Source organism: Cyanistes caeruleus, unplaced genomic scaffold (genome assembly GCF_971803275.1).
Source record: "Cyanistes caeruleus unplaced genomic scaffold, bCyaCae1.hap1.1 HAP1_SCAFFOLD_96, whole genome shotgun sequence".
In the NCBI taxonomy this organism is placed as follows: Eukaryota; Metazoa; Chordata; class Aves; order Passeriformes; family Paridae; genus Cyanistes; species Cyanistes caeruleus.
This window is the reverse complement of record NW_028255898.1, coordinates 240,799-268,731: the sequence shown is the minus strand read 5'-3', so window position 1 is coordinate 268,731 and position 27,933 is coordinate 240,799. Positions and strand designations below refer to the sequence as shown.

Here is a 27,933-nt window from a genome sequence, read left to right as displayed (position 1 = left end):
AGATGTTGCAGGAATTTGGTAGAAATTTGAGAAGATTTAGAGAATTGTGTGGGGCTTTTCCAGAATTTTGTGCGATTTGGAGGAGACTTGAAGAATTTTGAGGGATTTTTCTTAGATTTTTCTGGAAATTGTTGGAGATTTTGTGAGATGGTGCAGGAATTTGGTTGTGTTTTGAGAAGATTGAGGGAATTTTGTGGGATTTTTCCTGGAATTTTGTGGAATTTCTCTAGAATTTTGTGGGATATTGAGGAGATTTTGTGAGATGTTTGTGGGATTTTGAGGAGACTTGAAGAATTTTGTGGGATTTTTCTGGAATTTTGTGGCAATTTGTGGACATTTTGTGGGATGTGGCTGGAGTTTGGTCAGGTTTTGAGAAGATTCAAGGAATTTTGTAGCATTTTCCTGGAATTTTCAGGATTTCTCTTGAATTCTGTGAGATTTGGAGGAGACTTGAAGAATTTTGAGGGAATTTTCTTAGATTTTGTGGGACATTTGTGGAGATTTTGTGAGATGCCTGTGGAATTTTGTGGGATATTGAGGAAATTTAGTGATTTTAGTGGGATTTTTCTTGAATTTTTTGGACATTTGTGGAGATTTTGTAGGATGATGCAGGAATTTGGTTGTGTTTTGAGAAGATTCAGGGAATTTTGTGGGATTTTTCCTGGAATTTTGTGGAATTTCTCTAGAATTTTGTGGGATATTGAGGAGATTTTGTGGGATGTTTGTGGGATGTTTGTGGAATTTTGAGGAGACTTGAAGAATTGTGTGGGATTTTTCCTAGATTTTGTGGAAATTGTTGGAGATTTTGTGGGATGTTGCTGGAGTTTGGTAGGATTTTGAGAAGATTGAAGGAATTTTGTAACATTTTCCTGGAATTTTGAGGATTTCTCTTGAATTTCTTGGAATCTGGAGAAGACTTGAAGAATTTTGAGGGATTTTTCCTAGATTTGGTGGAAATTTGTGGGGATTTTGTGAGATGTCTTTGGAATTTTGTAATGTTTTGAGAAGATTTAGGGAATTTTGTGAGGATTTTCCAGAATTTTGAGGGGCTTTCAAGAATTTTGTGGGAGTTTTCTTGAATTTTGTGGAAATTTGTTGAGATTTTTGTGAGATGGTTCTGGAATTTTGTGGGATATTGAGGAAATTTAGTTAATTTTGTGGGATTTTTCTTGAATGATGTGGACATTCGTGGACGTTTTGTTGGGATGTTACAGGAATTTGGTAAGGTTTTCAGAAGATTTAGGGAATTGTGTGGGGCTTTTCCAGAATTTTGTGGGATTTTTCTTTGATAATGTGAAAATTGGTGGAGGTTTTGTGAGACGTCTCTGGAATTTTGTAATGTTTGGAGAAGATTTAGGGAATTTTGTGGCATTTTTCTGCAATTTTGTGGAATTTCTCTAGAATTTTCTGTGATATTGAGGAGATTTTGTGGGATGTTTCTGGAATTTTGAGGATTTTTCTAGGGTTTGGAGGAGACTTGAAGAATTTTGTGGGATTTTTCCTAGATTTTGTGGAAATTGGTGGAGATTTTGTGAGATGTTGCAGGAATTTGGTTGGGTTTTGAGAAGATTCAGGGAATTTTGTGGGATGTTGCTGGAATTTTGTGGAATTTCTCTAGAATTTTGTGGGATATTGAGGAGATTTTGTGGGATTTTGTGGGATGTTTGTGGGATTTTGAGGAGACTTGAAGAATTATGGGGGAATTTTTTTAGATTTTCTGGACATTTGTGGAGATTTTGTGGGATATTGCAGGAATATGGTTGGGTTTTGAGTAAATTTGGGGAATTTTTGAGATTTTTCTGCAATTTTGTGGGATTTTGTGGGATGTTTGTGGGATTTTGAGGAGACTTGAAGAATTTTGAGGGATTTTTCTTGAATTTTGTGGACATTTGTGGACATTTTGCGGGATGTGGCTGGAGTTTGGTAGGATTTTGAGAAGATTGAAGGAATTTTGTAACATTTTCCTGGAATTTTGAGGATTTCTCTTGAATTTTGTGGGATTTGGAGGAGACTTGAAGAATTTTGAGGGAATTTTCTTAGATTTTGTGGAAATTTGTAGACATTTTTTGAGATGTCTGTGGAATTTTGTAATGTTTGGAGAAGGTATAGGGAAATTTTTGGGATTTTTTTAGAATTTTGAGGAGCTTTTCAAGAATTTTGTGGCAGTTTTCTTGAATTTTGTGGAAATTGGTGGAGACCTGAAGAATTTTGAGGGAATTTTCGTAGATTTTGTGGAAATGTGTGGAGATTTTTTGAGAAGTCTGGTATTTTGTAATGTTTTGGGAAGATTGTGGGAATTGTGTGGGATTTTTCTGGAATTTTGAGAGGCTTTCAAGAATTTTGTGGGAGTTTTTTTGAATTTTGTGGAAATTTGTTGAGATTTTTGTGAGATAGTTCTGGAATTTTGTGGGATATTGAGGAAATTTAGTTATTTTAGTGGGATTTTTCTTGAATTTTGTGGACATTCGCGGAGATTTTGTGAGATGTTGCAGGAATTTAGTAGAAATTTGAGAAGATTTAGAGAATTGTGTGGGGCTTTTCCAGAATTTTGTGCGATTTGGAGGAGACTTGAAGAATTTTGAGGGAATTTTCTTAGATTTTGTGGAAATTTGTAGACATTTTGTGAGATGTCTGTGGAATTTTGTAATGTTTGGAGAAGGTATAGGGAAATTTTTGGGATTTTTTTAGAATTTTGAGGAGCTTTTCAAGAATTTTGTGGCAGTTTTCTTGAATTTTGTGGAAATTGGTGGAGACCTGAAGAATTTTGAGGGAATTTTCGTAGATTTTGTGGAAATGTGTGGAGATTTTTTGAGAAGTCTGGTATTTTGTAATGTTTTGGGAAGATTGTGGGAATTGTGTGGGATTTTTCTGGAATTTTGAGAGGCTTTCAAGAATTTTGTGGGAGTTTTTTTGAATTTTGTGGACATTCGTGGAGATTTTGTGAGATGTTGCAGGAATTTGGTAGAAATTTGAGAAGATTTAGAGAATTGTGTGGGGCTTTTCCAGAATTTTGTGCGATTTGGAGGAGACTTGAAGAATTTTGAGGGATTTTTCTTAGATTTTTCTGGAAATTGTTGGAGATTTTGTGAGATGGTGCAGGAATTTGGTTGTGTTTTGAGAAGATTGAGGGAATTTTGTGGGATTTTTCCTGGAATTTTGTGGAATTTCTCTAGAATTTTGTGGGATATTGAGGAGATTTTGTGAGATGTTTGTGGGATTTTGAGGAGACTTGAAGAATTTTGTGGGATTTTTCTGGAATTTTGTGGCAATTTGTGGACATTTTGTGGGATGTGGCTGGAGTTTGGTCAGGTTTTGAGAAGATTCAAGGAATTTTGTAGCATTTTCCTGGAATTTTCAGGATTTCTCTTGAATTCTGTGAGATTTGGAGGAGACTTGAAGAATTTTGAGGGAATTTTCTTAGATTTTGTGGGACATTTGTGGAGATTTTGTGAGATGCCTGTGGAATTTTGTGGGATATTGAGGAAATTTAGTGATTTTAGTGGGATTTTTCTTGAATTTTTTGGACATTTGTGGAGATTTTGTAGGATGATGCAGGAATTTGGTTGTGTTTTGAGAAGATTCAGGGAATTTTGTGGGATTTTTCCTGGAATTTTGTGGAATTTCTCTAGAATTTTGTGGGATATTGAGGAGATTTTGTGGGATGTTTGTGGGATGTTTGTGGAATTTTGAGGAGACTTGAAGAATTGTGTGGGATTTTTCCTAGATTTTGTGGAAATTGTTGGAGATTTTGTGGGATGTTGCTGGAGTTTGGTAGGATTTTGAGAAGATTGAAGGAATTTTGTAACATTTTCCTGGAATTTTGAGGATTTCTCTTGAATTTCTTGGAATCTGGAGAAGACTTGAAGAATTTTGAGGGATTTTTCCTAGATTTGGTGGAAATTTGTGGGGATTTTGTGAGATGTCTTTGGAATTTTGTAATGTTTTGAGAAGATTTAGGGAATTTTGTGAGGATTTTCCAGAATTTTGAGGGGCTTTCAAGAATTTTGTGGGAGTTTTCTTGAATTTTGTGGAAATTTGTTGAGATTTTTGTGAGATGGTTCTGGAATTTTGTGGGATATTGAGGAAATTTAGTTAATTTTGTGGGATTTTTCTTGAATGATGTGGACATTCGTGGACGTTTTGTTGGGATGTTACAGGAATTTGGTAAGGTTTTCAGAAGATTTAGGGAATTGTGTGGGGCTTTTCCAGAATTTTGTGCGATTTGGAGGAGACTTGAAGAATTTTGAGGGATTTTTCTTAGATTTTTCTGGAAATTGTTGGAGATTTTGTGAGATGGTGCAGGAATTTGGTTGTGTTTTGAGAAGATTGAGGGAATTTTGTGGGATTTTCCTGGAATTTTGTGGAATTTCTCTAGAATTTTGTGGGATATTGAGGAGATTTTGTGAGATGTTTGTGGGATTTTGAGGAGACTTGAAGAATTTTGTGGTATTTTTCTTGAATTTTGTGGCAATTTGTGGACATTTTGTGGGATGTGGCTGGAGTTTGGTCAGGTTTTGAGAAGATTCATGGAATTTTGTAGCATTTTCCTGGAATTTTGAGGATTTCTCTTGAATTTCTTGGAATCTGGAGCAGACTTGAAGAATTTTGAGGGAATTTTCTTAGATTTGGTGGAAATTTGTATGGATTTTGTGAGATGTCTTTGAAATTTTGTAATGTTTTGAGAAGTTTTAGGGAATTTTGTGAGGATTTTCCAGTATTTTGAGGGGCTTTTCAATAATTTTGTGGGAGTTTTCTTGAATTTTGTGGAAATTTGTTGAGATTTTGTGAGATGGTTCTGGAATTTTGTGGGATATTGAGGAAATTTAGTTAATTTTGTGGGATTTTTCTTGAATTACGTGGACATTCGTGGAGATTTTGTGGGATGTTACAGGAATTTGGTAAGGTTTTCAGAAGATTTAGGGAATTGTGTGGGGCTTTTCCAGAATTTTGTGGGATTTTTCTTTGATAATGTGAAAATTGGTGGAGGTTTTGTGAGACGTCTCTGGAATTTTGTAATGTTTGGAGAAGATTTAGGGAATTTTGTGGCATTTTTCTGCAATTTTGTGTAATTTTTCTAGAATTTTCTGTGATATTGAGGAGATTTTGTGGGATGCTTCTGGAATTTTGTAGGATTTTTCTAGGATTTGGAGGAGACTTGAAGAATTTTGTGGGATTTTTCCTAGATTTTGTGGAAATTGGTGGAGATTTTGTGAGATGTTGCAGGAATTTGGTTGGGTTTTGAGAAGATTCAGGGAATTTTGTGGGATGTTGCTGGAATTTTGTGGAATTTCTCTAGAATTTTGTGGGATATTGAGGAGATTTTGTGGGATTTTGTGGGATGTTTGTGGGATTTTGAGGAGACTTGAAGAATTATGGGGGAATTTTTTTAGATTTTCTGGACATTTGTGGAGATTTTGTGGGATATTGCAGGAATATGGTTGGGTTTTGAGTAAATTTGGGGAATTTTTGAGATTTTTCTGCAATTTTGTGGGATTTTGTGGGATGTTTGTGGGATTTTGAGGAGACTTGAAGAATTTTGAGGGATTTTTCTTGAATTTTGTGGACATTTGTGGACATTTTGTGGGATGTGGCTGGAGTTTGGTAGGGTTTTGAGAAGATTGAAGGAATTTTGTAACATTTTCCTGGAATTTTGAGGATTTCTCTTGAATTTTGTGGGATTTCGAGGAGACTTGAAGAATTTTGAGGGAATTTTCTTAGATTTGGTGGAAATTTGTAGACATTTTGTGAGATGTCTGTGGAATTTTGTAATGTTTGGAGAAGGTATAGGGAAATTTGTGGGATTTTTTTAGAATTTTGAGGAGCTTTTCAAGAATTTTGTGGCAGTTTTTTTGAATTTTGTGGAAATTGGTGGAGACCTGAAGAATTTTGAGGGAATTTTCGTAGATTTTGTGGAAATGTGTGGAGATTTTTTGAGAAGTCTGGTATTTTGTAATGTTTTGAGAAGATTGTGGGAATTGTGTGGGATTTTTCTGGAATTTTGAGAGGCTTTCAAGAATTTTGTGGGAGTTTTTTTGAATTTTGTGGAAATTTGTTGAGATTTTTGTGAGATAGTTCTGGAATTTTGTGGGATATTGAGGAAATTTAGTTATTTTAGTGGGATTTTTCTTGAATTTTGTGGACATTCGCGGAGATTTTGTGAGATGTTGCAGGAATTTGGTAGAAATTTGAGAAGATTTAGAGAATTGTGTGGGGCTTTTCCAGAATTTTGTGCGATTTGGAGGAGACTTGAAGAATTTTGAGGGATTTTTCTTAGATTTTTCTGGAAATTGTTGGAGATTTTGTGAGATGGTGCAGGAATTTGGTTGTGTTTTGAGAAGATTGAGGGAATTTTGTGGGATTTTTCCTGGAATTTTGTGGAATTTCTCTAGAATTTTGTGGGATATTGAGGAGATTTTGTGAGATGTTTGTGGGATTTTGAGGAGACTTGAAGAATTTTGTGGTATTTTTCTTGAATTTTGTGGCAATTTGTGGACATTTTGTGGGATGTGGCTGGAGTTTGGTCAGGTTTTGAGAAGATTCATGGAATTTTGTAGCATTTTCCTGGAATTTTGAGGATTTCTCTTGAATTTCTTGGAATCTGGAGGAGACTTGAAGAATTTTGAGGGAATTTTCTTAGATTTGGTGGAAATTTGTATGGATTTTGTGAGATGTCTTTGAAATTTTGTAATGTTTTGAGAAGTTTTAGGGAATTTTGTGAGGATTTTCCAGTATTTTGAGGGGCTTTTCAATAATTTTGTGGGAGTTTTCTTGAATTTTGTGGAAATTTGTTGAGATTTTGTGAGATGGTTCTGGAATTTTGTGGGATATTGAGGAAATTTAGTTAATTTTGTGGGATTTTTCTTGAATTACGTGGACATTCGTGGAGATTTTGTGGGATGTTACAGGAATTTGGTAAGGTTTTCAGAAGATTTAGGGAATTGTGTGGGGCTTTTCCAGAATTTTGTGGGATTTTTCTTTGATAATGTGAAAATTGGTGGAGGTTTTGTGAGACGTCTCTGGAATTTTGTAATGCTTGGAGAAGATTGAGGTAATTTTTTGGCATTTTTCTGCAATTTTTTTGGAATTTCTCTAGAATTTTCTGTGATATTGAGGAGATTTTGTGGGATGCTTCTGGAATTTTGTAGGATTTTTCTAGGATTTGGAGGAGACTTGAAGAATTTTGTGGGATTTTTCCTAGATTTTGTGGAAATTGGTGGAGATTTTGTGAGATGTTGCAGGAATTTGGTTGGGTTTTGAGAAGATTCAGGGAATTTTGTGGGATGTTGCTGGAATTTTGTGGAATTTCTCTAGAATTTTGTGGGATATTGAGGAGATTTTGTGGGATTTTGTGGGATGTCTGTGGGATTTTGAGGAGACTTGAAGAGTTATGGGGGAATTTTTTTAGGTTTTCTAGACATTTGTGGAGATTTTGTGGGATATTGCAGGAATATGGTTGGGTTTTGAGTAAATTTGGGGAATTTTTGAGATTTTTCTGCAATTTTGTGGGATTTTGTGGGATGTTTGTGGGATTTTGAGGAGACTTGAAGAATTTTGAGGGATTTTTCTTGAATTTTGTGGACATTTGTGGACATTTTGTGGGATGTGGCTGGAGTTTGGTAGGGTTTTGAGAAGATTGAAGGAATTTTGTAACATTTTCCTGGAATTTTGAGGATTTCTCTTGAATTTTGTGGGATTTCGAGGAGACTTGAAGAATTTTGAGGGAATTTTCTTAGATTTGGTGGAAATTTGTAGACATTTTGTGAGATGTCTGTGGAATTTTGTAATGTTTGGAGAAGGTATAGGGAAATTTGTGGGATTTTTTTAGAATTTTGAGGAGCTTTTCAAGAATTTTGTGGCAGTTTTCTTGAATTTTGTGGAAATTGGTGGAGACCTGAAGAATTTTGAGGGAATTTTCGTAGATTTTGTGGAAATGTGTGGAGATTTTTTGAGATGTCTGGTATTTTGTAATGTTTTGGGAAGATTGTGGGAATTGTGTGGGATTTTTCTGGAATTTTGATAGGCTTTCAAGAATTTTGTGGGAGTTTTCTTGAATTTTGTGGAAATTTGTTGAGATTTTTGTGAGACGGTTCTGGAATTTTGTGGGATATTGAGGAAATTTAGTGATTTTAGTGGGATTTTTCTTGAATTTTGTGGACATTCGTGGAGATTTTGTGAGATGTTGCAGGAATTTGGTAGAAATTTGAGAAGATTTAGAGAATTGTGTGGGGCTTTTCCAGAATTTTGTGCGATTTGGAGGAGACTTGAAGAATTTTGAGGGATTTTTCTTAGATTTTTCTGGAAATTGTTGGAGATTTTGTGAGATGGTGCAGGAATTTGGTTGTGTTTTGAGAAGATTCAGGGAATTTTGTGGGATTTTTCCTGGAATTTTGTGGAATTTCTCTAGAATTTTGTGGGATATTGAGGAGATTTTGTGAGATGTTTGTGGGATTTTGAGGAGACTTGAAGAATTTTGTGGTATTTTTCTTGAATTTTGTGGCAATTTGTGGACATTTTGTGGGATGTGGCTGGAGTTTGGTCAGGTTTTGAGAAGATTCAAGGAATTTTGTAGCATTTTCCTGGAATTTTGAGGATTTCTCACGAATTCTGTGAGATTTGGAGGAGACTTGAAGAATTTTGAGGGAATTTTCTTAGATTTTGTGGGACATTTGTTGAGATTTTGTGAGATGGTTCTGGAATTTTGTGGGATATTGAGGAAATTTAGTTAATTTTGTGGGATTTTTCTTGCATGATGTGGACATTCGTGGACATTTTGTGGGATGTTACAGGAATTTGGTAAGGTTTTCAGAAGATTGAGGGAATTGTGTGGGGCTTTTCCAGAATTTTGTGGGATTTTTCTTTGATAATGTGAAAATTGGTGGAGATTTTGTGAGACGTCTCTGGAATTTTGTGATGTTTGGAGAACATTTAGGGAATTTTGTGGCATTTTTCTGCAATTTTGTGGAATTTCTCTAGAATTTTCTGTGATATTGAGGAGATTTTGTGGGATGTTTCTGGAATTTTGTGGGATTTTTCTAGGATTTGGAGGAGACTTGAAGAATTTTGTGGGATTTTTCCTAGATTTTGTGGAAATTGGTGGAGATTTTGTGAGATGTTGCAGGAATTTGTTTGGGTTTTGAGAAGATTCAGGGAATTTTGTGGGATGTTGCTGGAATTTTGTGGAATTTCTCTAGAATTTTGTGGGATATTGAGGAGATTTTGTGGGACTTTGTGGGATGTCTGTGGGATTTTGAGGAGACTTGAAGAATTATGGGGGAATTTTTTTAGATTTTCTAGACATTTGTGGAGATTTTGTGGGATATTGCAGGAATATGGTTGGGTTTTGAGTAAATTTGGGGAATTTTTGAGATTTTTCTGCAATTTTGTGGGATTTTGTGGGATGTTTGTGGGATTTTGAGGAGACTTGAAGAATTTTGTGGTATTTTTCTTGAATTTTGTGGCAATTTGTAGACATTTTGTGGGATGTGGCTGGAGTTTGGTCAGGTTTTGAGAAGATTCAAGGAATTCTGTAGCATTTTCCTGGAATTTTGAGGATTTCTCTCGAATTCTGTGAGATTTGGAGGAGACTTGAAGAATTTTGAGGGAATTTTCTTAGATTTTGTGGGACATTTGTGGAGATTTTGTGAGATGCCTGTGGAATTTTGTGGGATATTGATTAAATTTAGTGATTTTTGTGGGATTTTTCTTGAATTTTGTGGACATTTGTGGAGATTTTGTAGGATGATGCAGGAATTTGGTTGTGTTTTGAGAAGATTGTGGGAATTTTGTGGGATTTTTCTGGAATTTTGTGGAAATTCTCTAGAATTTTGTGGGATATTGAGGAGATTTTGTGGGATGTTTGTGGGATGTTTGTGGAATTTTGAGGAGACTTGAAGAATTTTGAGGGATTTTTCCTAGATTTTGTGGAAATTGTTGGAGATTTTGTGGGATGTTGCTGGAGTTTGGTAGGATTTTGAGAAGATTGAAGGAATTTTGTAACATTTTCCTGGAATTTTGAGGATTTCTCTTGAATTTCTTGGAATCTGGAGGAGACTTGAAGAATTTTGAGGGAATTTTCTTAGATTTGGTGGAAATTTGTGGGGATTTTGTGAGATGTCTTTGGAATTTTGTAATGTTTTGAGAAGATTTAGGGAATTTTGTGAGGATTTTCCAGAATTTTGAGGGGCTTTCAAGAATTTTGTGGGAGTTTTCTTGAATTTTGTGGAAATTTGTTGAGATTTTTGTGAGATGGTTCTGGAATTTTGTGGGATATTGAGGAAATTTAGTTAATTTTGTGGGATTTTTCTTGAATGATGTGGACATTCGTGGACATTTTGTGGGATGTTTGTGGGATTTTGAGGAGACTTGAAGAATTATGGGGGAATTTTTTTAGATTTTCTAGACATTTGTGGAGATTTTGTGGGATATTGCAGGAATATGGTTGGGTTTTGAGTAAATTTGGGGAATTTTTGAGATTTTTCTGCAATTTTGTGGGATTTTGTGGGATGTTTGTGGGATTTTGAGGAGACTTGAAGAATTTTGAGGGATTTTTCTTGAATTTTGTGGGCATTTGTGGACATTTTGTGGGATGTGGCTGGAGTTTGGTAGGGTTTTGAGAAGATTCATGGAATTTTGTAGCATTTTTCTGGAATTTTGAGGATTTCTCTTGAATTTTGTGGGATTTCAAGGAGACTTGAAGAATTTTGAGGGAATTTTCTTAGATTTGGTGGAAATTTGTAGACATTTTGTGTGATGTCTGTGGAATTTTGTAATGTTTGGAGACGGTTTAGGGAATTTTGTGGGATTTTTTTAGAATTTTGAGGAGCTTTTCAAGAATTTTGTGGCAGTTTTCTTGAATTTTGTGGAAATTGGTGGAGACCTGAAGAATTTTGAGGGAATTTTCGTAGATTTTGTGGAAATTTGTGGAGATTTTTTGAGATGTCTGGTATTTTGTAATGTTTTGGGAAGATTGTGGGAATTGTGTGGGATTTTCCTGGAATTTTGAGAGGCTTTCAAGAATTTTGTGGGAGTTCTCTTGAATTTTGTGGAAATTTGTTGAGATTTTTGTGAGACGGTTCTGGAATTTTGTGGGATATTGAGGAAATTTAGTGAATTTAGTGGGATTTTTCTTGAATTTTGTGGACATTCGTGGAGATTTTGTGAGATGTTGCAGGAATTTGGTAGAAATTTGAGAAGATTTAGAGAATTGTGTGGGGCTTTTCCAGAATTTTGTGCGATTTGGAGGAGACTTGAAGAATTTTGAGGGATTTTTCTTAGATTTTTCTGGAAATTGTTGGAGATTTTGTGAGATGGTGCAGGAATTTGGTTGTGTTTTTAGAAGATTGAGGGAATTTTGTGGGATTTTTCCTGGAATTTTGTGGAATTTCTCTAGAATTTTGTGGGATATTGAGGAGATTTTGTGAGATGTTTGTGGGATTTTGAGGAGACTTGAAGAATTTTGTGGTATTTTTCTTGAATTTTGTGGCAATTTGCGGACATTTTGTGGGATGTGGCTGGAGTTTGGTCAGGTTTTGAGAAGATTCAAGGAATTTTGTAGCATTTTCCTGGAATTTTGAGGATTTCTCTCGAATTCTGTGAGATTTCGAGGAGACTTGAAGAATTTTGAGGGAATTTTCTTAGATTTTGTGGGACATTTGTGGAGATTTTTTGAGATGGTTCTGGAATTTTGTGGGATATTGAGGAAATTTAGTTAATTTTGTGGGATTTTTCTTGAATTATGTGGACATTCGTGGACATTTTGTGGGATGTTACAGGAATTTGGTAAGGTTTTCAGAAGATTGAGGGAATTGTGTGGGGCTTTTCCAGAATTTTGTGGGATTTTTCTTTGATAATGTGAAAATTGGTGGAGATTTTGTGAGACGTCTTTGGAATTTTGTAATGTTTGGAGAAGATTTAGGGAATTTTGTGGCATTTTTCTACAATTTTGTGCAATTTCTCTAGAATTTTCTGTGATATTGAGGAGATTTTGTGGGATGTTTCTGGAATTTTGTGGGATTTTTCTAGGATTTGGAGGAGACTTGAAGAATTTTGTGGGATTTTTCCTAGATTTTGTGGAAATTGGTGGAGATTTTGTGAGATGTTGCAGGAATTTGTTTGGGTTTTGAGAAGATTCAGGGAATTTTGTGGGATGTTGCTGGAATTTTGTGGAATTTCTCTAGAATTTTGTGGGATATTGAGGAGATTTTGTGGGACTTTGTGGGATGTCTGTGGGATTTTGAGGAGACTTGAAGAATTATGGGGGAATTTTTTTAGATTTTCTAGACATTTCTGGAGATTTTGTGGGATATTGCAGGAATATGGTTGGGTTTTGAGTAAATTTGGGGAATTTTTGAGATTTTTCTGCAATTTTGTGGGATTTTGTGGGATGTTTGTGGGATTTTGAGGAGACTTGAAGAATTTTGAGGGATTTTTCTTGAATTTTGTGGACATTTGTGGACATTTTGCGGGATGTGGCTGGAGTTTGGTAGGGTTTTGAGAAGATTGAAGGAATTTTGTAACATTTTCCTGGAATTTTGAGGATTTCTCTTGAATTTTGTGGGATTTCGAGGAGACTTGAAGAATTTTGAGGGATTTTTCTTAGATTTTGTGGAAATTTGTAGACATTTTGTGAGATGTCTGTGGAATTTTGTAATGTTTGGAGAAGGTTTAGGGAATTTTGTGGGATTTTTTTAGAATTTTGAGGAGCTTTTCAAGAATTTTGTGGCAGTTTTCTTGAATTTTGTGGAAATTGGTGGAGACCTGAAGAATTTTGAGGGAATTTTCGAAGATTTTGTGGAAATGTGTGGAGATTTTTTGAGATGTCTGGTATTTTGTAATATTTTGAGAAGATTGTGGGAATTGTGTGGGATTTTTCTGGAATTTTGAGAGGCTTTCAAGAATTTTGTGGGAGTTTTCTTGAATTTTGTGGAAATTTGTTGAGATTTTTGTGAGATGGTTCTGGAATTTTGTGAGATATTGAGGAAATTTAGTGATTTTAGTGGGATTTTTCTTGAATTTTGTGGACATTTGTGGAGATTTTGTGCGATGTTGCAGGAATTTGGTAGGGTTTTGAGAAGATTTAGGGAATTGTGTGGGGCTTTTCCAGAATTTTGTGCGATTTGGAGGAGACTTGAAGAATTTTGAGGGATTTTTCTTAGATTTTTCTGGAAATTGTTGGAGATTTTGTGAGATGGTGCAGGAATTTGGTTGTGTTTTGAGAAGATTGAGGGAATTTTGTGGGATTTTTCCTGGAATTTTGTGGAATTTCTCTAGAATTTTGTGGGATATTGAGGAGATTTTGTGAGATGTTTGTGGGATTTTTAGGAGACTTGAAGAATTTTGTGGTATTTTTCTTGAATTTTGTGGCAATTTGTGGACATTTTGTGGGATTTGGCTGGAGTTTGGTCAGGTTTTGAGAAGATTCAAGGAATTCTGTAGCATTTTCCTGGAATTTTGAGGATTTCTCTCGAATTCTGTGAGATTTGGAGGAGACTTGAAGAATTTTGAGGGAATTTTCTTAGATTTTGTGGGACATTTGTGGAGATTTTGTGACATGTCTTTGGAATTTTGTAATGTTTTGAGAAGATTTAGGGAATTTTGTGAGGATTTTCCAGAATTTTGAGGGGCTTGTCAATAATTTAGTGGGAGTTTTCTTGAATTTTGTGGAAATTTGTTTAGATTTTGTGAGATGGTTCTGGAATTTTGTGGGATATTGAGGAAATTTAGTGATTTTTGTGGGATTTTTCTTGAATTTTGTGGACATTTGTGGAGATTTTGTAGGATGATGCAGGAATTTGGTTGTGTTTTGAGAAGATTCAGGGAATTTTGTGGGATTTTTCTGGAATTTTGTGGAAATTCTCTAGAATTTTGTGGGATATTGAAGAGATTTTGTTGGATGTTTGTGGAATTTTGAGGAGACTTGAAGTATTTTGAGGGATTTTTCCTAGATTTTGTTGAAATTGTTGGAGATTTTGTGGGATGTTGCTGGAGTTTGGTAGGATTTTGAGAAGATTGAAGGAATTTTGTAACATTTTCCTGGAATTTTGAGGATTTCTCTTGAATTTCTTGGAATCTGGAGGAGACTTGAAGAATTTTGACGGAATTTTCTTAGATTTGGTGGAAATTTGTGGGGATTTTGTGACATGTCTTTGGAATTTTGTAATGTTTTGAGAAGATTTAGGGAATTTTGTGAGGATTTTCCAGAATTTTGAGGGGCTTGTCAATAATTTAGTGGGAGTTTTCTTGAATTTTGTGGAAATTTGTTTAGATTTTGTGAGATGGTTCTGGAATTTTGTGGGATATTGAGGAAATTTAGTTAATTTTGTGGGATTTTTCTTGAATGATGTGGACATTCGTGGACATTTTGTGGGATGCTACAGGAATTTGGTAAGGTTTTCAGAAGATTGAGGGAATTGTGTGGGGCTTTTCCAGAATTTTGTGGGATTTTTCTTTGATAATGTGAAAATTGGTGGAGATTTTGTGAGACGTCTCTGGAATTTTGTGATGTTTGGAGAAGATTTAGGGAATTTTGTGGCATTTTTCTGCAATTTTGTGGAATTTCTCTAGAATTTTCTGTGATATTGAGGAGATTTTGTGGGATGCTTCTGGAATTTTGTGGGATTTTTCTAGGGTTTGGAGGAGACTTGAAGAATTTTGTGCGATTTTTCCTAGATTTTGTGGAAATTGGTGGAGATTTTGTGAGATGTTGCAGGAATTTGTTTGGGTTTTGAGAAGATTCAGGGAATTTTGTGGGATGTTGCTGGAATTTTGTGGAATTTCTCTAGAATTTTGTGGGATATTGAGGAGATTTTGTGAGATGTTTGTGGGATTTTGAGGAGACTTGAAGAATTATGGGAGAATTTTTTTAGATTTTCTAGACATTTGTGGAGATTTTGTGGGATATTGCAGGAATATGGTTGGGTTTTGAGTAAATTTGGGGAATTTTTGAGATTTTTCTGCAATTTTGTGGGATTTTGTGGGATGTTTGTGGGATTTTGAGGAGACTTGAAGAATTTTGTGGGATTTTTCTGGAATTTTGTGGACATTTGTGGACATTTTGTGGGATGTGGCTGGCGTTTGGTCAGGTTTTGAGAAGATTCAAGGAATTTTTTAGCATTTTCCTGGAATTTTGAGGATTTCTCTTGAATTCTGTGAGATTTGGAGGAGACTTGAAGAATTTTGAGGGAATTTTCTTAGATTTGGTGGAAATTTGTGGGGATTTTGTGAGATGTCTTTGGAATTTTGTAATGTTTTGAGAAGATTTAGGGAATTTTGTGAGGATTTTCCAGAATTTTGAGGGGTTTGTCAATAATTTTGTGGGAGTTTTCTTGAATTTTGTGGCAATTTGTGGACATTTTGTGGGATGTGGCTGGTGTTTGGTAGGGTTTTGAGAAGATTGAAGGAATTTTGTAACATTTTCCTGGAATTTTGAGGATTTCTCTTGAATTTTGTGGGATTTCGAGGAGACTTGAAGAATTTTGAGGGAATTTTCTTAGATTTTGTGGAAATTTGTAGACATTTTGTGAGATGTCTGTGGAATTTTGCAATGTTTGGAGAAGGTTTAGGGAATTTTGTGGGATTTTTTTAGAATTTTGAGGAGCTTTTCAAGAATTTTGTGGCAGTTTTCTTGAATTTTGTGGAAATTGGTGGAGACCAGAAGAATTTTGAGGGAATTTTCGTAGATTTTGAGGAAATGTGTGGAGATTTTTTGAGATGTCTGGTATTTTGTAATGTTTTGAGAAGATTGTGGGAATTGTGTGGGATTTTTCTGGAATTTTGAGAGGCTTTCAAGAATTTTGTGGGAGTTTTCTTGAATTTTGTGGAAATTTGTTGAGATTTTTGTGAGATGGTTCTGGAATTTTGTGGGATATTGAGGAAATTTAGTGATTTTAGTGGGATTTTTCTTGAATTTTGTGGACATTCGTGGAGATGTTGTGAGATGTTGCAGGAATTTGGTAGGGTTTTGAGAAGATTTAGGGAATTGTGTGGGGCTTTTCCAGAATTTTGTGCGATTTGGAGAAGACTTGAAGAATTTTGAGGGATTTTTCTTAGATTTTTCTGGAAATTGTTGGAGATTTTGTGAGATGGTGCAGGAATTTGGTTGTGTTTTGAGAAGATTGAGGGAATTTTGTGGGATTTTTCCTGGAATTTTGTGGAATTCCTCTAGAATTTTGTGGGATATTGAGGAGATTTTGTGAGATGTTTGTGGGATTTTGAGGAGACTTGAAGAATTTTGTGGTATTTTTCTTGAATTTTGTGGCAATTTATAGACATTTTGTGGGATGTGGCTGGAGTTTGGTCAGGTTTTGAGAAGATTCAAGGAATTCTGTAGCATTTTCCTGGAATTTTGAGGATTTCTCTCGAATTCTGTGAGATTTGGAGGAGACTTGAAGAATTTTGAGGGAATTTTCTTAGATTTTGTGGGACATTTGTGGAGATTTTGTGACATGTCTGTGGAATTTTGTGGGATATTGAGGAAATTTAGTGATTTTTGTGGGATTTTTCTTGAATTTTGTGGACATTTGTGGAGATTTTGTAGGATGATGCAGGAATTTGGTTGTGTTTTGAGAAGATTCAGGGAATTTTGTGGGATTTTTCTGGAATTTTGTGGAAATTCTCTAGAATTTTGTGGGATATTGAATAGATTTTGTGGGATGTTTGTGGAATTTTGAGGAGACTTGAAGAATTTTGAGGGATTTTTCCTAGATTTTGTGGAAATTGTTGGAGATTTTGTGGGATGTTGCTGGAGTTTGGTAGGATTTTGAGAAGATTGAAGGAATTTTGTAACATTTTCCTGGAATTTTGAGGATTTCTCTTGAATTTCTTGGAATCTGGAGGAGACTTGAAGAATTTTGAGGGAATTTTCTTAGATTTTTCTGGAAATTGTTGGAGATTTTGTGAGATGGTGCAGGAATTTGGTTGTGTTTTGAGAAGATTGAGGGAATTTTGTGGGATTTTTCCTGGAATTTTGTGGAATTTCTCTAGAATTTTGTGGGATATTGAGGAGATTTTGTGAGATGTTTGTGGGATTTTGAGGAGACTTGAAGAATTTTGTGGGATTTTTCTGGAATTTTGTGGCAATTTGTGGACATTTTGTGGGATTTGGCTGGAGTTTGGTCAGGTTTTGAGAAGATTCAAGGAATTCTGTAGCATTTTGTGGGAATTTTGAGGATTTCTCTCGAATTCTGTGAGATTTGGAGGAGACTTGAAGAATTTTGAGGGAATTTTCTTCGATTTTGTGGGACATTTGTGGAGATTTTGTGAGATGTCTGTGGAATTTTGTGGGATATTGAGGAAATTTAGTGATTTTTGTGGGATTTTTCTTGAATTTTGTGGACATTTGTGGAGATTTTGTAGGATGATGCAGGAATTTGGTTGTGTTTTGAGAAGATTCAGGGAATTTTGTGGGATTTTTCTGGAATTTTGTGGAAATTCTCTAGAATTTTGTGGGATGTTTGTGGAATTTTGAGGAGACTTGAAGAATTTTGAGGGATTTTTCCTAGATTTTGTGGAAATTGTTGGAGATTTTGTGGGATGTTGCTGGAGTTTGGTAGGATTTTGAGAAGATTGAAGGAATTTTGTAACATTTTCCTGGAATTTTGAGGATTTCTCTTGAATTTCTTGGAATCTGGAGGAGACTTGAAGAATTTTGAGGGAATTTTCTTAGATTTGGTGGAAATTTGTGGGGATTTTGTGAGATGTCTTTGGAATTTTGTAATGTTTTGAGAAGATTTAGGGAATTTTGTGAGGATTTTCCAGAATTTTGAGGGGCTTGTCAATAATTTTGTGGGAGTTTTCTTGAATTTTGTGGAAATTTGTTTAGATTTTGTGAGATGGTTCTGGAATTTTGTGGGATATTGAGGAAATTTAGTTAATTTTGTGGGATTTTTCTTGAATGATGTGGACATTCGTGGACATTTTGTGGGATGTTACAGGAATTTGGTAAGGTTTTCAGAAGATTGAGGGAATTGTGTGGGGCTTTTCCAGAATTTTGTGGGATTTTTCTTTGATAATGTGAAAATTGGTGGAGATTTTGTCAGACGTCTCTGGAATTTTGTGATGTTTGGAGAAGATTTAGGGAATTTTGTGGCATTTTTCTGCAATTTTGTGGAATTTCTCTAGAATTTTGTGGGATATTGAGGAGATTTTGAGGGATGTTTGTGGGATTTTGAGGAGACTTGAAGAATTATGGGGGAATTTTTTTAGATATTCTAGACATTTGTGGAGATTTTGTGGGATATTGCAGGAATATGGTTGGGTTTTGAGTAAATTTGGGGAATTTTTGAGATTTTTCTGCAATTTTGTGGGATTTTGTGGGATGTTTGTGGGATTTTGAGGAGACTTGAAGAATTTTGTGGTATTTTTCTTGAATTTTGTGGCAATTTGTGGACATTTTGTGGGATGTGGCTGGAGTTTGGTAGGGTTTTGAGAAGATTCAAGGAATTCTGTAGCATTTTCCTGGAATTTTGAGGATTTCTCTTGAATTTCTTGGAATCTGGAGGAGACTTGAAGAATTTTGAGGGAATTTTCTTAGATTTTGTGGGACATTTGTGGAGATTTTGTGAGATGTCTGTGGAATTTTGTGGGATATTGAGGAAATTTAGTGATTTTTGTGGGATTTTTCTTGAATTTTGTGGACATTTGTGGAGATTTTGTGGGATGTTGCAGTAATTTGGTTGGGTTTTGAGAAGATTTAGGGAATTTTCTGGCAATTCCTGGAATTTTGACGATTTCTCTTGAATTTTGTGGGATTTGGAGGAGTCTTGACGAATTTTGAGGGATTTTTCTTAGATTTTGAGGAAATTGGTGGAGATTTTGTGAGGCGTCTCTGGAATTTTGTAATGTTTGGAGAAGATTTAGGGAATTTTGTGGCATTTTTCTGCAATTTTGTGGACTTTCTCTAGAATTTTCTGTGATATTGATGAGATTTTGTAGGATGTTTCTGGAATTTTGTGGGATTTTTCTGGGATTTGGAGGAGAGTCGGAAAATTGTGAGGGATTTTTCCTGGGTTTTTCGGAAATTGGTGGAGATTTTGTGAGATCTTGCAGGAATTTGGTGGGGTTTTGAAAAAAATTTAGGGGATTTTGTGGGTTTTTTCTTAAATTTTTTTGGAATTTGTGGAGATTTTATCAAATGTTTCTGGAATTTGGTTGGGGTTTGAGAAGTTTCAGGGAATTTTTTGTATTTTTGTGCAATTTCCTGGGATTTTTCTTGAATTTTGTGTATGTTGAGAAAACGTGAAGAATTTTGTGGTGTTTCACTGGATTTTTTTCTGGAATATTTCTGGCGTTTTTTCAAATTAGATTTTTGAGATATTTTTGGAATTTAGTGGAATTTTGTGTAATTGCATCAGATTTTTCTGTAATTTCTGGGGGTTTTGTGGAATTTTGTGAATTTTTTAAAGAATTTTGTGGGATATTTAAAAGCTTTAGGGATTTTTGTGGGATATTTCTATAATTTTGTGAGATATTTCTGGAATTTTCAGGATTTTGAATCTGTTTGGTGAATTTGATGGTATTTTTCTGGAATTTTGTGGGAATTTCAGTAGGTTTTGTGGGATTTTTGTGGAATTTTGTGGAGTTTTTCTGGAATTTTGTAGGATTTTGAGAACAATTGGGGCAATTTTTATGAAGATTTTGATAAAAAAGTGGGGAAAAAAGTGTTAAAACTGCTGAAATTTCAATAAACAAAGGAGAAAAGCAAAATCATATAAAGGGACCTAAACTGCGCACTAAATCCGCATGGTTTGGCCTAACATCAGCCAAATGGGGTTAAAATCATCCCAAGGAGTCCCAAGTGCAACCACCAGGGCATAAAAATGCCCAAAGCGGTGTCAAACCCACTCCAAATGGCCTAAAATCACCCTGGGATCTCCCAAATGGGTGCAAGGTCCACCCTGAAAGTCGCTGGTTTTGCCTCAAATCACCCAAAAGGCCCCAACATCAGCCAAAGTGGCCTGAAACGCCCAAAAGGGACCTGAAATCACCTGAAAAAGGCTCGGTTCCAGCGGCACCGGGACTGGGAGCGAGACCCAGATGGAGACCGAGATCGAGACTGAGGCCTAGAGCGGGCCTGAGACTGGGACTGAATCCGGCACCGGCACCGAGAGCGGCACCGCTCCGGGACCGGGACTGAGACCGGGACCGGCACCGCTGCGCCATTGAGATCGACACCGGGACCGGAATCGGCTCCGGGAGTGCCCCGGGACTGCTCCGAGACTGAGAGCGAGGCCAGCACAGGGACTGGGATCAACACCAGGAGCGCTCCCAGAGCAGAACAGGGATCTCCGAGTGTTCTCAGTGTGGGAAGAGGTTTCCCAACAGATCCATTCTCTTCCAGCACTATCGGATTCACAGGGATGAGAGGCCTTTCCGCTGCCCCGACTGCGGGAAGGGCTTCAAGCACAACAGCAACCTGGTCAAGCAGCGGCGCATCCACAGCGGGGAGAGGCCCCACGAGTGTTCCCAGTGTGGGAAGAGCTTCTCACAGAGCTCTCACTTGACCCGACACCAACGGAAGGGAAGCCCTGCGAGTGCCCCGAGTGCGGGAAGAGCTTCGTGCGCTGCTGCAGCTCCATCCCTCACTGGAGGAGCCACCTTGGGCACATTCCTGGAATCCACCTTGGCAATACACCTGGCTGCTTATCCTTCTCCTTTGGCCACAGTTTGCTTCTCATCTCCATCTCTTTGCACTCCAAAAGCCAGGAGGGATCCATCTGTCACCTCAAAACAACTCAATCCCACGCAAAACAGCTCCATTTGACCCTAAAAGGGCTCAATCCCAACTCCAAAGGGCTTGTTCCACCTCAGAAAATCTCAATCCCAGGCTAAAAGAATGGATCCGGAGAAATGCACAATGTCATTTATAACCTACACAACAGTAATTGAGTAGAAATTTGCCCCTTGGAAGAAATGCTCCAGAGTATATAAAAATACAATATTGGGTTTCAATTACTTATGCTGAACAGCACTGGAAGAAATCCCGGTTGGAATTCTAATACCATTTCAGAGTGTCTTCCTTCCTGCTCCTCTAAGAACATAAAAGCAATGATGTATTGACAGTCAAGGCAATGCAAGATAAATGCAGTCTTAGGAAAAACCTTGAGATAATCCAAGTAAATTTGGAGAGCACACATTTCTCTGTATGTTGTACAGTTCCAGACATATTGTTGTAATAAATATCTTTCCCATGGCATCAGTAATTACAGGAGCATGCAAGTAAAATGATCATTGCCCTCTCCCCCCCAGTTTTACTCTTTAAATAGATCTTTTAGAGATCAATATCAAAAAGAGGACTGAGGGGTTATTTGATCATAGTTTCTAACTGCCTTCTCAGGGTAAAAGTACAGGATATGAAATAACTGTTTCATCTAGCAGCAAACAATACTATGGGTACAAAAGATACAAAAATTCAGGAGAAAATACTTATCAAACTTTTTTATTATTTTTTTTTTTTTTTTAATGTGGAGTGAATGGCCAGTAAATCAAAACATGAAGAAAAGAGTAGATGCCTCATAACTCAATGTCATCAAAGCCAGACTGAATGCTTCTGTGGAAAATCCCAAGCACTAGGTCTAAGTTGTGGCCTTGCAATCAAAACTAACCGATGTGACTGGCCCTAATCGCTTGTGTCTTTAAAACCAACTTCTCCCTCTAATTTGCATTTCTACCTTGCCTTGTATATTGCTGATAGTTTTCATTCACCTATTGAAATACTTCTTCAATTCAAAGCAATGGATGTATTTGACCGTGATAAATGCACAAACAAGGCTGGGAAATATTTTCATATGTATCCTCTAATTTGGACAAGTAGATACACGGATAAAAGCTGAGATAGGCCAAATAAATTTAGCAGAAGCATGTGAGGACATAATCAGCAGAGTCTGCTGGTGATGCAGAATTGTAGAGGTCAACACTAAGAAAAAAGTCAAGCTGGACACAAGTATAGGTTTGGACAGAAGTGGGGGGAGAGCAGCCCTACAGAAAAGGATCTGGGGGTGTTGGCTAAAGAGGAGTCAGCAGTGTGCCCCCAGGGAACGTCATGCTGGGGCAAATGAAACACAGCATCATTAATTGGTCAAAAGGGGGAATTACCCAGCAGTGCTGGCAGCTGGGGGAAATGAGGCTGAGCAGCAAACTCTTTGCTCTCTCCAAACACCTGAGGAAGGCAAGGTGCTGATCTCTTCTCCCCGGTATCCAGTGATAAGACAGATGGGAATGGTTCCAAACTGAGCTAGATGAGGTTTAGCAAGCATTTTTATCAATAGACATGGGTCAAACACTTCCTAACAGGCTTCCTAAAGAGATGATTGATGGTTCCAAGCCTGTCTGTTTGAGAGGTACTTGGACAATGAGCTGAATAACATTCTTAACATTTTGCTCAGCCCTGAATTGATTCAAGCAGCTGAAGGAGGCCATGGGACTGCTGGAGACCATGGATAGGATCAGAGGGCTGGAATACCTCTCCTACGATGACAAGCTGAGAGAGTTTGGTTTGTTCAGCCTGGAGAACAGAAGGCTCTGGGGCAACCTTAAAGCACCTGAAAGGGGGGCTCCAAGAAAGCTGGAGAGACTTTTAAAGGACATGTAGTGATAGGATAAGGGGAAATGGCTTGAAACCAAAAGAAAGTACATTTAGATGAAATGTTAGAAATTCTTTAGGGTCAGGCTGGTGAGGCACTGGAACAGGCTGCCCAGAGAAGCCGTGGGTGCTCCGTGCCTGAAAGTGTTCAAGAGCAGGCTGGACAAGGCTTGGAGTAACCTGCTCTAGAGGAAGGTGTCCCTGCCCGTGGCAGCGTGATTGGAACTAGATGATCTTCAAAGTCCCTTTCAACCCAAGCCATTCTATGATTCTGTCATTCTATGACTGGTGTTGGACTCTTCCAACTGAAATAGTTTTTTCCACTTTTTTTTGGTTGTGTGACCTTCATGACTCACTGCTCAGCTCACTGAGGCAATCTGCCTTCCCAACAGGAACAGAAATGGAAAGCCCCATGAAACACTCATCTTAGATGATTTCACACAGCTCAGTCTCCTGGGAAAATACGGCTAAGCAGCTTTTCCAGTCCGTGCACAGTTCTTCATTGACATAATGCATGAATTTGAAGCAGGGCCATCACCTCAGGGTTACTGTAAACTTCCAGACATGGGTGTCACAAGAAACATCGGACTCATATTTGTATTCCAAGTCCATCAGTCTAAGAAAACAGATCTCCTTGCAGAACCACTCTATATCTCAAATATTGAGCTGCCTGCCTTTGCAGGAATAGCTCAAATTGTTCCTGTGTGAAGAAATGCCCTCATACGTAACTTAAATATATACTTTTACAGGAACTTGATCTCAAAGTATGGCTGAGTGGAGCACTTGGTGCTTAAAATGGCAGCAAACTTGTGTTAGTGCTATTCACAGATAGATCCATCCCGAGCAATTCCTTTGATCCTTAACTCTTTCACACTCCCATCCTTGTCATCTCCCTGCTTAGCTGCCTACAGACACTCCATCTTAAAATTCAAATAGTTATGTTATTGGAGACACCTTTAATTTTCTGACACCTCTACTTCTCTGACACCTCTCCATATTTTTCTTTACTGTTTGCCACAGACCCTGGAGCACTGTCCCATTCCTGCCCCTCCCTCCTCTCCTCCCCCCAGTCCCAGACGAAAAATCCTATTTTAAGAAAAATCCTATTAAGAAAAAATCCTATTTTTTCTTATCTTCCATCCTCTTGTCTTTTTCCACCTCCATATATGCATCTAGAGACATGCACACTATTTTTGTTTGGCTGTGGAAAGTTTGTCTTTTCAGTTCCTTACAAAGTATTTGAAAAGGTAGCATTTTTTTGCATTTAATTAAAGGCCATAAAATATCCCAAATGATGCCTTAGAGAAAAAGGCAGCAAACACTGTTGAAAGTCCTGGCTTGTGGTCACTGATGGAAATCCAGCCCCTTAGCCCAAGTGGAAGGGGCATAGCCCATGTATTTGGAATGACAGTTCTGTGTTCTCTTGGTTAGATTGTGCTCCTGTTATGGAATAAACTGATGAAGTCCTCCAAGAAAGATGAAGCTGTGGTTGGTTGTTTGGGCTTTTAAAAATGATGATTTTTAAATGACACATTGTGGCATCTCCCTATGGCCACAGACTTGCAGCCAGAAGTTACACAGAAAAAAAGGACTGTAGTCTGTCTGCTTTCAAATGTCACACCTGCACTGTGTGAAGAACTCCTGGTGACATTGAGGCCATTTAATTTTGGACCATCTATTCCTGTTATATGGCAGAGACTAATAACTTTGAACAGTAGCACAGGTCCCGGCAGGTGCCTTGTTTTCCTTGGGCAGCCTTGGCGAGGGGCAGGAGCCTGTGGGCACAGGTGGCTGGTGTGCTTTGTGTGCCTTGTGTGCCTGGCCTGGTGTGGGTTTTGTGCTTTGTGTGGCCTGTGTGCTGCTGGCTGTGGCTCCGAGTCCGCTGTGGCCATAGGCAGCCCTGGTGGCCGGGCTGTGTGCTCTGCGTGTCTGGGCTGTGTTGGTGAGGCTGCGGGGCAGGGCAGGAAGGTGAGCGCTCCTGAGAGGGGAAGCAGCGCCTACGGCCAGAGCGCCCTGAGAGCGCCCGATCCCGCCTGATCTCGGAAGCTCAGCAGGGTCATGTAAATCATGTAGGACTTTTCTCCTAACATGAGTATCCTGGGGATTTCTCAGAGCTGTTTTAAAGGAAAATACAGGACAATGTCCTGGATTCCTTCTTTATGTTCCTAGAAAACCTTCTGCTAAGCTGCTTGCCTGTGTCTTCACTATCTAGCCTGAGACTTGGGTGACTAATCCTATTAAGGCAGCATTATGATTAATAGCTCCTTGGATCAGTCAAAGGTAGATAACATGTTGGAGTCTGAGTGTGTCCCCTTGTTTTTAATACTTACTTCTAGGATTCAAAGAAACACTGAATTTCATACAATACGAAATTCATGAGCATGTTTTCATGGTGATACATGAAAACAAATGTTAAAGTTAGATAGGAAAAGTGTGAGTGTGTAGATTAGAAAGTTTTCTAAATCACTGGGTGAAAAAGTAGTTTAGAGAACAAGAGACAAGATGGAGGATTTAGGGTTTTTCTCTTGTCCTTTTTCTTTCTTCTTCATGTTCTTCTCCTAGGGGTTTTTGGGTAGTAGGAGGTGATTGGATAGAAAATACCGTAGTGCAGCACACAGGTGTTGGGTCGTTGGGTCACTAAGAAAAATAACTTCCTGCAAAAGCTTACTAAATCTCCACCATTTCCCACTAAATCTAAGAAAAATCCCTCAAAATTCTTCAAGTCTCCTCCAAATCCCACAAAAATCCCACAAAATTCCAGAAACATCCCACAAAATCTCCTCAATATCCCACAAAATTCTGGAAAAGCCTCAAAAAATTCCAGAAAAATCCCACAACATTCCCTATAACTTCTCAAAATTCTACCAAATTCCAGCAACATCCACAACATATCCAAAAATGTCCACAAAATTTCACAAAATCCCACAAAATTCCAGGAAAATCTGATGAAATTGTTAGCATTCAGGAACACACATCATCACAGAATGATTATATGAAGGTGCTTTATTGAAGAGCTCTGGGTGTCAGAGATCAAAATCGGACCCATCTTGGTTTTGAGTTGAACATGTTTTATACTCTATCGTTATACAACTTAGATATTAATTATTAAGCTTACATTGTTCTATTGTATGCATTGTTTTTACCCAAGCATGGATTTCTCGTGTTCCCCTCTCAACCCCCTAACATTGTTCCTCATGTTCTTTAAACAATAATTATATCTAATCACATCTAACAATTCTATCATTTATCATATATTGATTAGACAGGTGCAGTTTCACATGATCTTTAGCAAGCACAAGGCCTAACATTTCCAGGGCCTACTTTTCCCAGGGCTTGTCAAGCCTAACTTTCTTTCTGAGTTCCCGAATTTCCTAAGATTTTAAAATGTTTTACGATCACCTCCAGATACAAAGAGTCCTGCCTGAACAGTCACAGAGCTACACCTGTTTTTAACTGTAACTTTTATAAATTTTTCCAGAGCCTGCTGGCTGTGTTCAAGGTTTTCTCCCTATTTCCTCCCTAGTGCACATTCTCCAGAAACTCTGCTTTTACATCCTTTTGCATTGATTAAAGTTACCTGCAATGACGAGTCAATCCAAACCCTGGGAAAACTTGAACTTAAATGTGTACCTAGGCAAAATATTTACCTCCCACATCTGAAGCCATGAGCTGCCAAGTACTGTCCCCACTGTCATACCCTGTCCCCTGGAGGTCTGCTGATGCCATTTCAAAGGGGTTGCCAATGAAAACAAGTTTGAATATTTTTGTAGTTTCCACATTGGCATTCAAATCCTTGACTAGATAAATCACAAGTCAAGATTTCTAGGATTCTTCCATACCAAAGCTGTCATTCTCACCCTGGATTTTAGAGTGTCTGAACAGTCAGACAAGGTTTTAGTTTTAGACACTACAGACAAAGTCCCTGCTGTTCGGTGATCCCATTCCATCAGCATATAGTCCTGATGATTCCCTTAGGCAGGAGCAGCAAAGGCAAGAATGAGCCAAACAAGCTGTTCCTGTGTTCTCATGTCCGGCACAGCAGTAACTGGGAATTCAAGAATGGATTCAGGAGACAATGGGTGCACAGGGAGCCACCAAGGCTTTGGGATGCTGAAATGGACCAGCCTGGTGCCAGTGCCCGGGCTGCACCGCGCTGAGCTCCAACTGGACAATCTAACAAGGGTTGAATGGACACACCATGGGCCACTGGAGACTCCTACTCCTAGTTCTGTGAGCTACACTATTCACCTGTCATTCACCAGATGATTCTTTCATCTTTGCTTGAAATCCAGGAGAGGAAAAGGTCAACATGGAAAAGTGTTCTCCCAGTTCTAGTGACACCTTGTGCCTGCATACCACCTGTGCCCATGGCAGGGTGGCTGGAGACTGGATGATGTTGATGCTACTTTGCAACACCAAGTGCTCAGGGATTCTGGGATTGCCCAAGTGGAGAGCAAAACTGAGCCGTGTAAGTCCCTGCTTTTTTTCAGCGCATGCTGCTTCTTCCTTTGTTCCAAGCAAGTCCAGGATTTGGTTTCATGTGTCTTTAAGGTGCCTGGACAGATGAGAGGGAGGGCAGCTGCCCCATCAGACTCTCTCTCTCTCTCTCTCTCTCTCTCTCTCTCTCTCACTCAGGATGGTGCCAATGCCACTGCCTTGGGACACCTGAGTGTGGAAGGCGAGCTCGCCCTCAAGCACGGCCATCCAAGTCAGTCACGGGCACAGGCTGCAGCTGAAGCTGGCAAGTGTTGCTGTGAGGCTGCAAGTGAAGAGAAAGCCATTGTGGCCAACTCTGCTGAAGCCTTTTGCCAAAGCAAAGGCAATTGTGCCCACAGCCTCCCCCTGTTTGGCACCCGGCTGCTGCGGACGCCTCAGTGCGCAGGTGCCGACGTTGGGGCTGCTGCTGTTCCTGGGCACACTCTGCTGCTGTTTCTGTGGGCTCCAGAGCCGCTTGGGCAGCAGCCACTGGGCAGCCCTGCTGGAGGAGACATCGCCACCCTCCCCATGGTGGAAGCAGCTCTGTGGGCCCCGAGCTCTGTGTCAGGGGGGCCTCGGTCACAGCAGCGTGGCCTGGGCAGCCGCGAGGGCCCGGACTGGCCGCCAGTCCTGCCACTGCCCACTGCCCCTTCCTGGAGGCACCCAGTGGCCGTGGCCTGGCAGCACCCCCCTGCCCTCCATGTCCCCAGCCAGCCCAGCCTGGGCACCTCGGGCTGTCCCCACCCTCCCGCTGGGGTGGTGTCCCAGCCTCCAGGCCTTCTGCTGCAGGCCTGGGGGACATTTTGGGGCAGCACCGGAGCAGCCGGGTGTCAGGGACCAGGCGGCTGCCCGGGGGCTGCTTATGGCCCTCTGACACCCAA

General features: G+C 38.5%; 1 protein-coding gene across 1 annotated transcript in view; it reads left to right on the top strand.

Moving 5' to 3' along the window:
- LOC147646466 (maestro heat-like repeat-containing protein family member 7) overlaps window positions 1-27,933 on the top strand; it is a 321,428-nt gene that overhangs the window by 243,740 nt on the left and 49,755 nt on the right. The gene's annotated exons all lie outside the window — the stretch shown is intronic.